This window comes from Anopheles moucheti (genome assembly GCF_943734755.1).
Source record: "Anopheles moucheti chromosome X unlocalized genomic scaffold, idAnoMoucSN_F20_07 X_unloc_1, whole genome shotgun sequence".
NCBI lineage: Eukaryota > Metazoa > Arthropoda > Insecta > Diptera > Culicidae > Anopheles > Anopheles moucheti.
In genome coordinates this window covers 552,507-562,938 of record NW_026453515.1, presented here as the reverse complement: position 1 = coordinate 562,938, position 10,432 = coordinate 552,507, and the positions used below count along the sequence as shown (strand labels likewise).

Below are 10,432 nucleotides of genomic sequence, written 5' to 3'. Positions count from 1 at the left end.
GACTGTACAGGATCCGACTGAACATCATGTGTCACATGATCATCCTTAGCGTTCATCCGTGGCCTCAACTGGTTAATGTGTGAACGCAATATATGACCGGTTGTGCTCACCACTTGATACATAACCTGCCCAATCCGCTTCTGAATAACAGCAGGGACCCAACTCCAATTGTTGTAATGATGCTTCTTCGCGTAAACGGTTTCACCAATGTTGAATACTCTGGTTCGGGTCGGTCCATCATCGATTTTGCGAGATACAGGTGGGCGCAGTAACTCTAAGCAAGTGCGTATTCTACGACCGAACATGACTTCTGCTGGTGTCCGCATTCCTTCTAATTGCTTGTTAGGTGTACTTCTATACGATAAAAGGAATGTATCCAATGCCTCATGCAATGACACCTCCCCCACCTTAATCTTCTTGAGTGCCCTTTTAAAAGAATCCACAAATCGTTCTGCTTGGCCATTCGATTGGGGATGGTAAGGAGCAGTCTTCATATGCTCTATTCCGTTACTATTGCAGAAGTCAGCAAATACTGCGCTCGTAAACTGCCTACCGTTGTCGCTTACTATCGTATTAGGCATTCCATATCTTGCACATAATCCTCTCAAAATAGCGACAGTCGCAGAAGCAGATATCTGTGAAGTGGATACAATTTCTGGCCATTTGGAATGGGAACAAAAAATAAACGTCTTCAATTGGCCCAGCAAAATCAATATGGATCCGTTGCCATGGTGCATCAGTTTTCTGCCAAAGTGATGGTAAGCTGTGTGCTGGAGACTTAGCCGCAGAAGCGCACGATTTACAGCATTTCACCATTTCCTCTATATCAGAATCTATGTTTGGCCAATAAACGTAGCTACGAGCAATTCCTTTCATCCGCTCAATACCAGGATGTCCTCGGTGCATCATTTCTAGCACATGTTTTCGCTGAGACGCTGGAATAATTAACCGGTCTCCAAAGACAATACAATCCTCGATTGTTGAAAGAGAGTCACGTCTCGCGTGGAAGATTTTAAGATCACGACCTTCTAATATCCTTGGCCATCCATTCTGGACGTAATTAAACACAAGTTGAAGCACAGGATCTTTTCGCGACTCGCGCACTACGTCCTCAAATGCAAGCGGCAAAATCCTCGCTGCATTCTTCACTGAAGCGCAAATATCGTTGTCCAGTTCGATGCTTGCAATCACAAAGTCCTGTTCTGGCTTCTCATGACGATCCATTAAACGAGAGAGCTCATCAGCATTTCCGAACTCATTGGTTTGAACATATTCGATCTTGAAATCGTAAAGTAACAACGTGAGAGCGAAACGTTGTAAACGATTAGCTGTATATATTGGTATTCCTTTCTTAGATCCAAAGAACCGTAGTAATGGCTGATGGTCTGTTTGTAGCAGGAAATGTCGCCCAAATAACATTCGATGGAACTTTGTGACGGCAAAAATAATCGCTAGCCCTTCTCGATCAGGTTGACTGTAACGCTGCTCCGTTGCAGTAAGCGCTCGCGATGCGTGTTGGACTACCTTCAGCTTCCCATCTGGCATCCTGTGTGATATGGTAGCACCGATGCCTATCGATGAAGCATCCGCTGAAACTATGATGTCGAGCCGCGGATCATAATGTGTCAGCAAGAGATCAGAAGACAAAATCTTCTTAAATTGCTCAAAAGCATGCTGGCACTGCGGAGTCCATTTGAATAATCTTTCTTCCTTCAGCAGCTCATCCAGAGGCTGCCGTAACATCCGCATGTTATGCACAAATTTTCCATAATAATTTATCGCCCCGAGAAATGATCGCACTCCCGAGACGTCAGTTGGTGGTTGCAGCTTGATAATGGCACTGATCTTCTCCGGGTCTGGACGCAATCCTTTAGCGTCAAGCAAATGACCCAAATATTTAATCTGGGGCTTGCGAAAACTGCATTTTTCTGCTCGCAGAGTGAACCCGTACTCTTGAATTTTCTGTAATACTGCATGAAGATTCTTATCATGATCTGCCATATCCTTTCCTCCTACAACAATATCGTCTAGGTAGACCGCTACTCCAACCAAACCAGCCACCATTGTGTCCATCAATTGCTGGAACGCTCCCGGCGCAGCTTTTACACCTGGTGGTAATCGGTTATATTTGAATAACCCGCGATGGGTATTTACGGTTAAAAGCTCACGACACTTTTCATCCACCTCTACTTGAAGAAATGCATCGGAGAGGTCAAGCTGGCTGAATACCGTACAGTTGCTCAAGCTAGCAAATATATCTTCTGGAAGAGGTAACGGATATTGATGCGCCATCAGCGCATTATTAAGGCCTGTGGAATAGTCACCGCAGATCCTTATACTTCCGTTCGCTTTTCGTACAACCACGATGGGAGCTGCCCACTCTGAATGCTCCACACGTGCGATTATTCCTCGTTCCTCTAAGCGTTGAAGCTCTTCATTTACAGCCTGTAACATCGCGTATGCAACTGGTCGCTTGGGCCGGAACACAGGAATAGCTTCATCCTTCAGCTGGAGTTGAACCTGCGTTTTCTCACATCGCCCGAGCCTATCAGCAAATAGCTTAGGATAAGAATGGCAAAGAGCCGCACTGCTCACATCACCGATTTCTATACGCCTGCAAATTGATGATAACGGCACATCCCACAAACCAAAAACGTCCATTACATCCGCACCTAACAGCATTAAATCGCCTTTCACTACGCGAATCACGCTCGGCTTACACTGCTGCCCTATGCTTAGCATACACTGGAACTCGCCCAATATGTGTAGAGGATCTCCGGATGCTGTTTTGGCTTTTACTACAGGTTGTGTCAATGCAGGTTTTCCCATCTGCAGCCAATGCTTGTCGGATATTATGGTTATGTCGGCACCCGAATCAATCATCATCCGAGTATGCATCCCGTCTAACATAACCTTCACTTGTCCACGTTTAAAATCAGATATCCTGTTAACCCAAACAGTTCTGATGCTCTTTTGCCTCCGACCGTTGGACCATCTAAGCGCGGAACTACAAAATCCGTCCATATGCCCGTACTGACGACATTGACGGCATCTGTGGCTATTGTGTGAACATTTCCTGGCATGATGCCCTTCGCCACACAACCAACACTTAAGCGTTGAATCGGTTTTCTTTTCTTGCCCGGCGTTCTTATGTATTCTGGGATATGCTTTGTGCCTCTGCTCACCACGGACAACACTGACTGTTTTGTCCTGAACACTAATCATTGCCGTATCGTGTTTAATGCTGACCAATCTCTTGCATTCGTCAGTCATTTGACTAAGGTTAGTCACTCGTTTGTCCTCCAATCGGCTTAACAGTCGAGTACGCACATCAGCATAACATTCCTCCTTTAGTCCGCACACAAACAATAAACATTTCAGCTCCTCTTCTGATAAACCGCCAAGCTCCGATTCAACTACAGCCTTATTTACACGACACGAGTATGCTACAAAATCCTCCAGCTTCGTTTTCACAAGATTAAGGCATTTATAACGCCTTTCCATCTCAGAGCTCGGTGAACCAAACAGCTTCTTCAGCTTGTCAACAGTCGCCGCAAAATCAAAATCACTCGGCTTCGATGGCAGTATGTGTGAGACGTATCTCTCATGTTCCACGATCCCAAGCTTCCGCAACAACAGTCGCACACGAGCGGCTTCGTCCAGCTGCTTCGCGTCCTCTTCGAACAAACTGCCGTAGCGAGTAAACCATCCGGCAAATAGTACACGTTCATCCGGATTATAACGGAACTCTTTAACATGATTCGCCAACGCATCGATGATTTGCTCCGATCCTGATTGCTGCCGCACATTCATAGTCGCAAGCACTTTGGTTACTAACTGCTCTTGCTGGTGCAAAAATGCTTCTTGCTGCTGGTGTAAGGATATCTGCTGCTGCCGAAAAATCTCCTGAATCCAGTTACTTTCCGCATTGGGGACGCCATTCTGTTGCTGTTCACTATGGCCGCCCCGCGATTGTTCCCCGTTCTCCATTTAGCACAATGAAGCACGTAAAGCTGGTAAAAACTCGGTCACTGTTTCTGGCGTAAAACGTTGTTGAGATGTATTTCCTTTAATTCTCGTCGCCACTTTTGTGTTGTTAACAAATGAGGTGGTTTATTATCTAAAATTAACAATACAATACAAATTAAAAATTGAACAGATAAAACTCAACACATCAACACGTCCGTTCCTAACGCCGGTCGGGAGCAAAGAGAGCGTTTAGCATCTCTGCCTTTGACGCCGAATGTCAAAAGGGAGTGCTTGACGTCTGCGCCTAGCCCAGAATTATCCCAGCACAGGGTGCTCCCAACAGGTGGTAAAAGGAGGTAATTGTTTAATAAGCAATATTTATATGTTATTAAATCATCACTGCCTTAAATCGTCGTCACAATAACGTATGTACCAATTATTCATAGGACATTTTCTGCTTGTATGAAGATCGGCAGATGGCCAAATACGCTATACACAGTGCCAATATTATAGCTGAGGAATTAAACCTAGTGTGGAAATCAAGCGTTAGTAGTTTGGTGTTTGCTTCAAGGATTATATTTGTAGCGACCGTCGTAACGGTCAACGAGACCTGCGACCGTGGTGACAGTAGCTGTCACGCCAAAAAACCCAACACATGACAGTTGTGAAAGACGCCAACTGTCAGGATCATTCCTTCTCGAATCGCACGTGTCGATTACAGAGCACTAGCGTGATAAGTTCTGGAAATAAGCTATTTGACGGTTTTAAATAAAAGTAGTGCCACTGGACGGTGCTAAAACTGGTGACCCCGACGTGATTACGTCAAATCGAAATAACCACGATCCTCCGCTCGTGCTCTCCGCGCCCTCGATACACGTGCTTGCCAACGGTGCCCGGGCGACGACCATTTTGTGTTAGTACCACGTGCCAACGCCGTGAAGGTGCGATATATATCATCCACGGAGCGTTCAGGTATAACAGACTCCACAGACAAATACCGAGAAGTGAATCACCAATAATCGCCGGTCGTGGTCTTCCGAAGAGACTCCGAAAAACTCCGTTTAAACTCGAATACATTTGGACATTCGGGAGAGTTTTCTCAGTGTATGTGTGGTGAAAAAACGACGCCAAGTGGCGTGCGCAATTTGTACAACAAAAGCCGTCATTGAGGTTTGTTCTCACCCAGCATTTTATCGCTGCACTCGACGTTTTAACCTCGCCACGAGAAAATTGTCCTTCGGAATCGGAAACTTCACAACGTTCCCTGTGAATCGAAGACACCCAGCCAATCGACGCCGCCACCGCCGAACGTGTGCCTTCCACGTGTGTGAAGCCGCCATTTTGTTCATCTCGTGAAGGAAGCCAAAGCCGTACCGACATCGAAACACGCGTCGAGGCGCCTCACTGGGATTGGACGCCTCCGATTAAGGTAAGATCCACCCTTTTTTACTTTTAATCCGTGTGGGAAAATGATGCACAGCCCGAAAAACGTGGAACCACCGGTCGTAGATCCGCCGAAAGACGTTAGCTCTAACATCGCCAACTCTACTCAAAAGTCGTTGAGCGTCGAAATACCTCCAACGCGTGAGGTCTCTACCGGGTTACGTGAGCTGCAAGTGGAATCGCTAAACGCCATGCAGTTTAAACCACCCGAGCTGGACACCGCCGATGTCCACACCTTTTTCTTCGCCCTGGAAAACTGGTTTGACGCGGGGAACATTCCGGCGAGCCAGCATGCTCGACGCTTCAATATCCTGAAGACACGCATTCCTATCCGGGTCCTTCCCGAGTTGCGTCATCTCCTCGAGAACATACCAACCACCGAGCGCTACGAAACAGCGAAAAAAGCGATCATTCAGCATTTGGAGGAGTCGCAGCGAAGTCGTTTGCATCGCTTGCTATCGGAAATGACCCTTGGGGATCGGAAACCATCACAGTTGCTGGCCGAGATGCGACGCACCGCGAACGGAGCGATGACCGATTCCATGCTCATCGATCTCTGGATCGGACGCTTACCGCCATATGCACAGTCTGCCGTGATCGCTGCTTCACCGAACGTCGAGGATAAGGTACGGGTAGCCGACTCCGTTATGGATTCCTTCGCGTTATACCACCGTACGGGTCCGTACCACACCGTTTCCGAGGTACGAAATGATGAAGTCGAACGCCTCTCGCGACAGGTGGCCGAACTGAGCCAACGCTTGGATGATGTATTGAAGCGGACCACTCGCCCGGAACATGCCCGACCTCGTTCGCGTTCACGCCCACGCCCAATGCGTCGTACTGTTACCCCAACTCCTAACGGGTTGTGTTTCTATCATGAACGATATGGTCAGGAAGCGCGAAAGTGCAGAGCACCTTGCTCCTTTAACAGCCGGCAGCAACGTGCCCACACTCCATCATCCTGACTTTCTCACCGAGACGTTGTACCGGAGGTCCATGCCGTTTCATCATCCAGCTATCGGCTCGTTGTAGTGGACCGTAACACAAACAAGAAGTTTCTAATAGATACCGGTGCTGACGTCTCTGTGATACCCAGGCAGCACAGCTCCGTCCCGTGCAAGCCCTCATCGATGCAATTATTTGCCGCAAACAGTTCCCCGATTCGCGTTTATGGAGAATCTCTCTACACTTTAGATCTTGGCCTAAGGCGAGCGTTCCTATGGAACTTCGTAATCGCAGATGTAGGGACTGCAATCATCGGAGCCGATTTTCTTTTGCATTTTCACCTCCTGGTGGATCTTCGAAATAAATGCCTCGTCGATGCTTTAACCGAACTACGTATACCTGGTGTTCCGGACCGAAATCTGCAAGAACCAACCTTCAAAGTGTGTGATGCAACGTCACCCATCGCTTCGTTGTTGAAGGAGTTCCCAAGATTAACAGGATTGATCGCACCGGGTACGCACCAGCAATCTGAAATCGCGCACCGCATCGAGACCACTGGTCAGCCGACCTTCGCCCGACCTCGCCGACTGTCTCCCGAGAAGTACGCTGCTGCTCGGGCTGAATTCGATTCCCTGGTGCAGCTCGGAGTGTGCCGCCCTTCCAACAGCAGCTGGGCCAGTCCACTTCATATGACGAAAAAAGCCGACGGCACTTGACGACCCTGTGGCGATTACAGGGCCCTTAACGCGAAAACGGTCCCCGACCGTTACCCTCTACCATTTTTGCAGGATTTTACAATGTCATTGCAGGGCAAGACTGTCTTTTCTAAAGTCGACCTGCGTAAGGCATATCACCAAATCCCAATACACCCAGAGGATATCCCGAAAACGGCGATAACGACGTGTAATATATTTGCTACGATCACGGTCGCTATGTAATATACTTGTATCGCCATGTAGTATATTTGCTGACGCGTTATATAGATGCGTATTGATCACTATGCGATTGTTCTTTCGGACGGACTACGGGACAGAGTCCCCCATAACAGAAATTACACTAGACTTCTTTAGTTGAGCATAACGATCAACTATGACAGTAACCGCGTGTGCAAGTGCTGCGAGTGACTCCGAGTGACTGTCTAGTCAACGGTCAATCTTTATTTTATATCATAATTTTCGGGTATACATCGTGAGAACAAATTTGATGGAAATTTCCATTCGTCCACATACCGGACTCTCGGATATCTGATGCTTTTGTTTGTCTGAATTTTGATTGGTTGGTTTAACGTTTTCTTGCATTCAGTTCTTACTTGTTAGATGGAGTAGTTCTGTTTCCTATAAGCTACATACGGTTGGGTCGTCTCCTGTTGCAAACTTGAACCAAGTCAAGCGCACGGGTGTGGGGTGTATTGCTCAACTGCAATGGTTGATACGCACCTGTACTGTCTTGTAATAAGAGCGTTATGGTTTTTACTTTTGGCATCGCGCAGATTCTTTGCGTGATCGTGGGAATCGGATTGATGGTTACTTTCCACGCGCTCGGTGCATTTATGGTGTATGTTTTTTATGTTTTGAATATTGGATTTGTACCTGCAACTTGTGTGCATTGAATGTGTGCTTGCAACTTGTGAGTGATTAATAATTGTTTTAATTGCGCCTGAGGTTTATGCTATTTGCGTTACTTGTTTATTGCAGATCTTGTTCTAATATCTCGATAGAGGTGCATGGGGTGAAACATAAATAGATTTTGGAATGTTTTAAGACTGTATAGCAGATATGCTACACCTCCCCTCTTTTAGTAGAATAACGTAATGAATGATAATGATTGAAGTTATTCTCGTGTATATTTACTTCCTCACAATGTTCTATAAGATGTTTAGCAGAAATGCTACACCTCCTCCGTTTGAAAGAATAATGTTATGATTGAGTGAAATTGTATGAACGAAAGAGTAATATTATTCCATTTTTTCGTTTTTTTTTTTGGGTTTTAAAATTATTATTTAAATTTTAATCTATAGCAATGTCATCAAAATTTTTAAGGAGGGTAATATTTTACATACACTGATTTGTTAACCAGATAGTTAAAGTTGGATAATGAGTAAATAATTGTTTTACATTTGGTTTTGATTATGAAGGTTTTGCTATTTTCGCAACTAAATCTGTGTTCTTTGCCTTTGAATTCTTTGTTTGTTTCTTTAATTTTAAATATTAATGCATGCAATTTCTTTTGAAGAATCTTTTTGAGTTTTTCTTTAACTTGGTTCATTATTGATGCTTTGCGCAATTCCTCACTCATAATGGAATATTTTCTATTCAATTTATCATTTTCAACGTATTCAGCCTTTCTTGTAGGGCAACGTATTTCATTGCGATTATTTTTCATTCTTTTTTCGTATGACACTTTTCTTTTCGTAGCGCGTTTGTGAATACTCATTGCATCCTTCTTTTCTTTGATTGCTTTGCTGTGCATATTAATATTCTCTTTATCATCTAAGACTTTTGTGTCTTTTTCAAATTGTTCATTATATGGCTTATTCATTTCATACATTCTATATACTTCATTATCTTCTGTTATCTTGTTTACAACGTTATTTCCTTCACATGTATTATAATTGTAACCATATTGTTGATTTAATTCGTTCTGCATTATTGATGTATGGAAATTTTCCTTATCACTGTGATCAGTACTTTCAATTTCATATTCTTCGCTGTAATCATTGTTTAATTCGTTCGCTCTCATGTCGTTATAAAAATATTTGTCTGGTTCTACCATGTACGTCTTATGGTTTTCATGACTTCTTTCTTCTATGGTATTACCTGTGGTGGCTGATTTATGTTTTCTAATAAAAAGTATTTTATTTACTTCTGTATTATTTGCGAATTTCGTTTTGTTTTTATGACTTATGTGATTATTCGATATATATTTTCCATAATTTCTTTGCTCAAATAAACTTACTTTATTATGATTATTAATATTCCTATTTTTATGACTACTTTGTTTCTGAATTTGATATTTATCACGTTCAGAATTATTTGCAAATGATACAGAACTATGCCTGTATTTGATGGCTGCATATTTACGTCTATTATTAAATTGATTAAAATATTTATTTCTGTCAAAATATCCTGTGTTATAACCAGAATAGTCATCGTATTCGTAAAAGTTAAATTGATTCCTGAATGTTGGTATTTTGTGTCGTTTACTGTCATGGTCGGGGTAATTTTGTCTGTTAGATCGATCATGTGTCTCGTCATAGGTTTCATTTTCCATTACCTTTAGAATTGCTGAAGCTAATGTGGCAAAAGTACCTGCTTTCAGTATCGTTTTTGTTTCCCTATTGTTAACTTTTTCTATTAGCGTGTCTATTCCAAGCTTGACAACCATATCATTAGCGATAGATTCTGGAATTTGTTGTTCTAAGTAAATCGCCTTTAGTTTTGCTGTTAGTATTTCAATTTCCTGGCATAATGTTATTGTATCCTTAATATTAAGAGATTTTAGTTTAGCTAAAATTATTTGAGGGTTGATCCTTTCTTGACATCTATCTTTAATGTTACTAATTAATTGTTTAAAAGACGTTAGGTTGTTAGATAGTCCGATTCTAGCCTTGCCAATTAATCTTGTTCTTAAGAATTTGATTAGCATTTGTTCATTGTCTGGAGAGTTGATTTCATATAACAATGTTGCAGAGTCTTCGAAAACACCAAAGTCTTCTGATGATCCGTCATACACGGATACCAATGAACAAGCTGTTTCTATATCAAATTGAGCCATTTTAGACAATAATTCAATAATGTGCTGTTCTATTATTATCTAATTCAACATTCTTTGAATGATTTACTAATATTTCTTCTTGCTGCTTCTTACTGTTAAATTTTTCGAATTAATCTTTGTTTTATATATTGGTGGAAAAGTTTGTAATCCTTTCTTTTTCCTCATTTATATTAACGGGATATATTAGCGTATTACTTAGCTGCGAAGGGATATTTGAAGATGTTTCTTGTATGTGGTGTTTTCATTTTGGAGTCATCTGACGTCTTCGTATGGACTCCTGTCCAATAGTATCTTCGAACGG

At 43.1% G+C, this 10,432-nt stretch overlaps 1 pseudogene; it reads left to right on the top strand.

Annotated features, from left to right (window-relative positions):
• The first annotated feature begins 5,876 nt into the window (after positions 1-5,876).
• Positions 5,877-6,377, top strand: LOC128307486 (uncharacterized; annotated as a pseudogene).
• Positions 6,378-10,432: the final 4,055 nt, after the last annotated feature.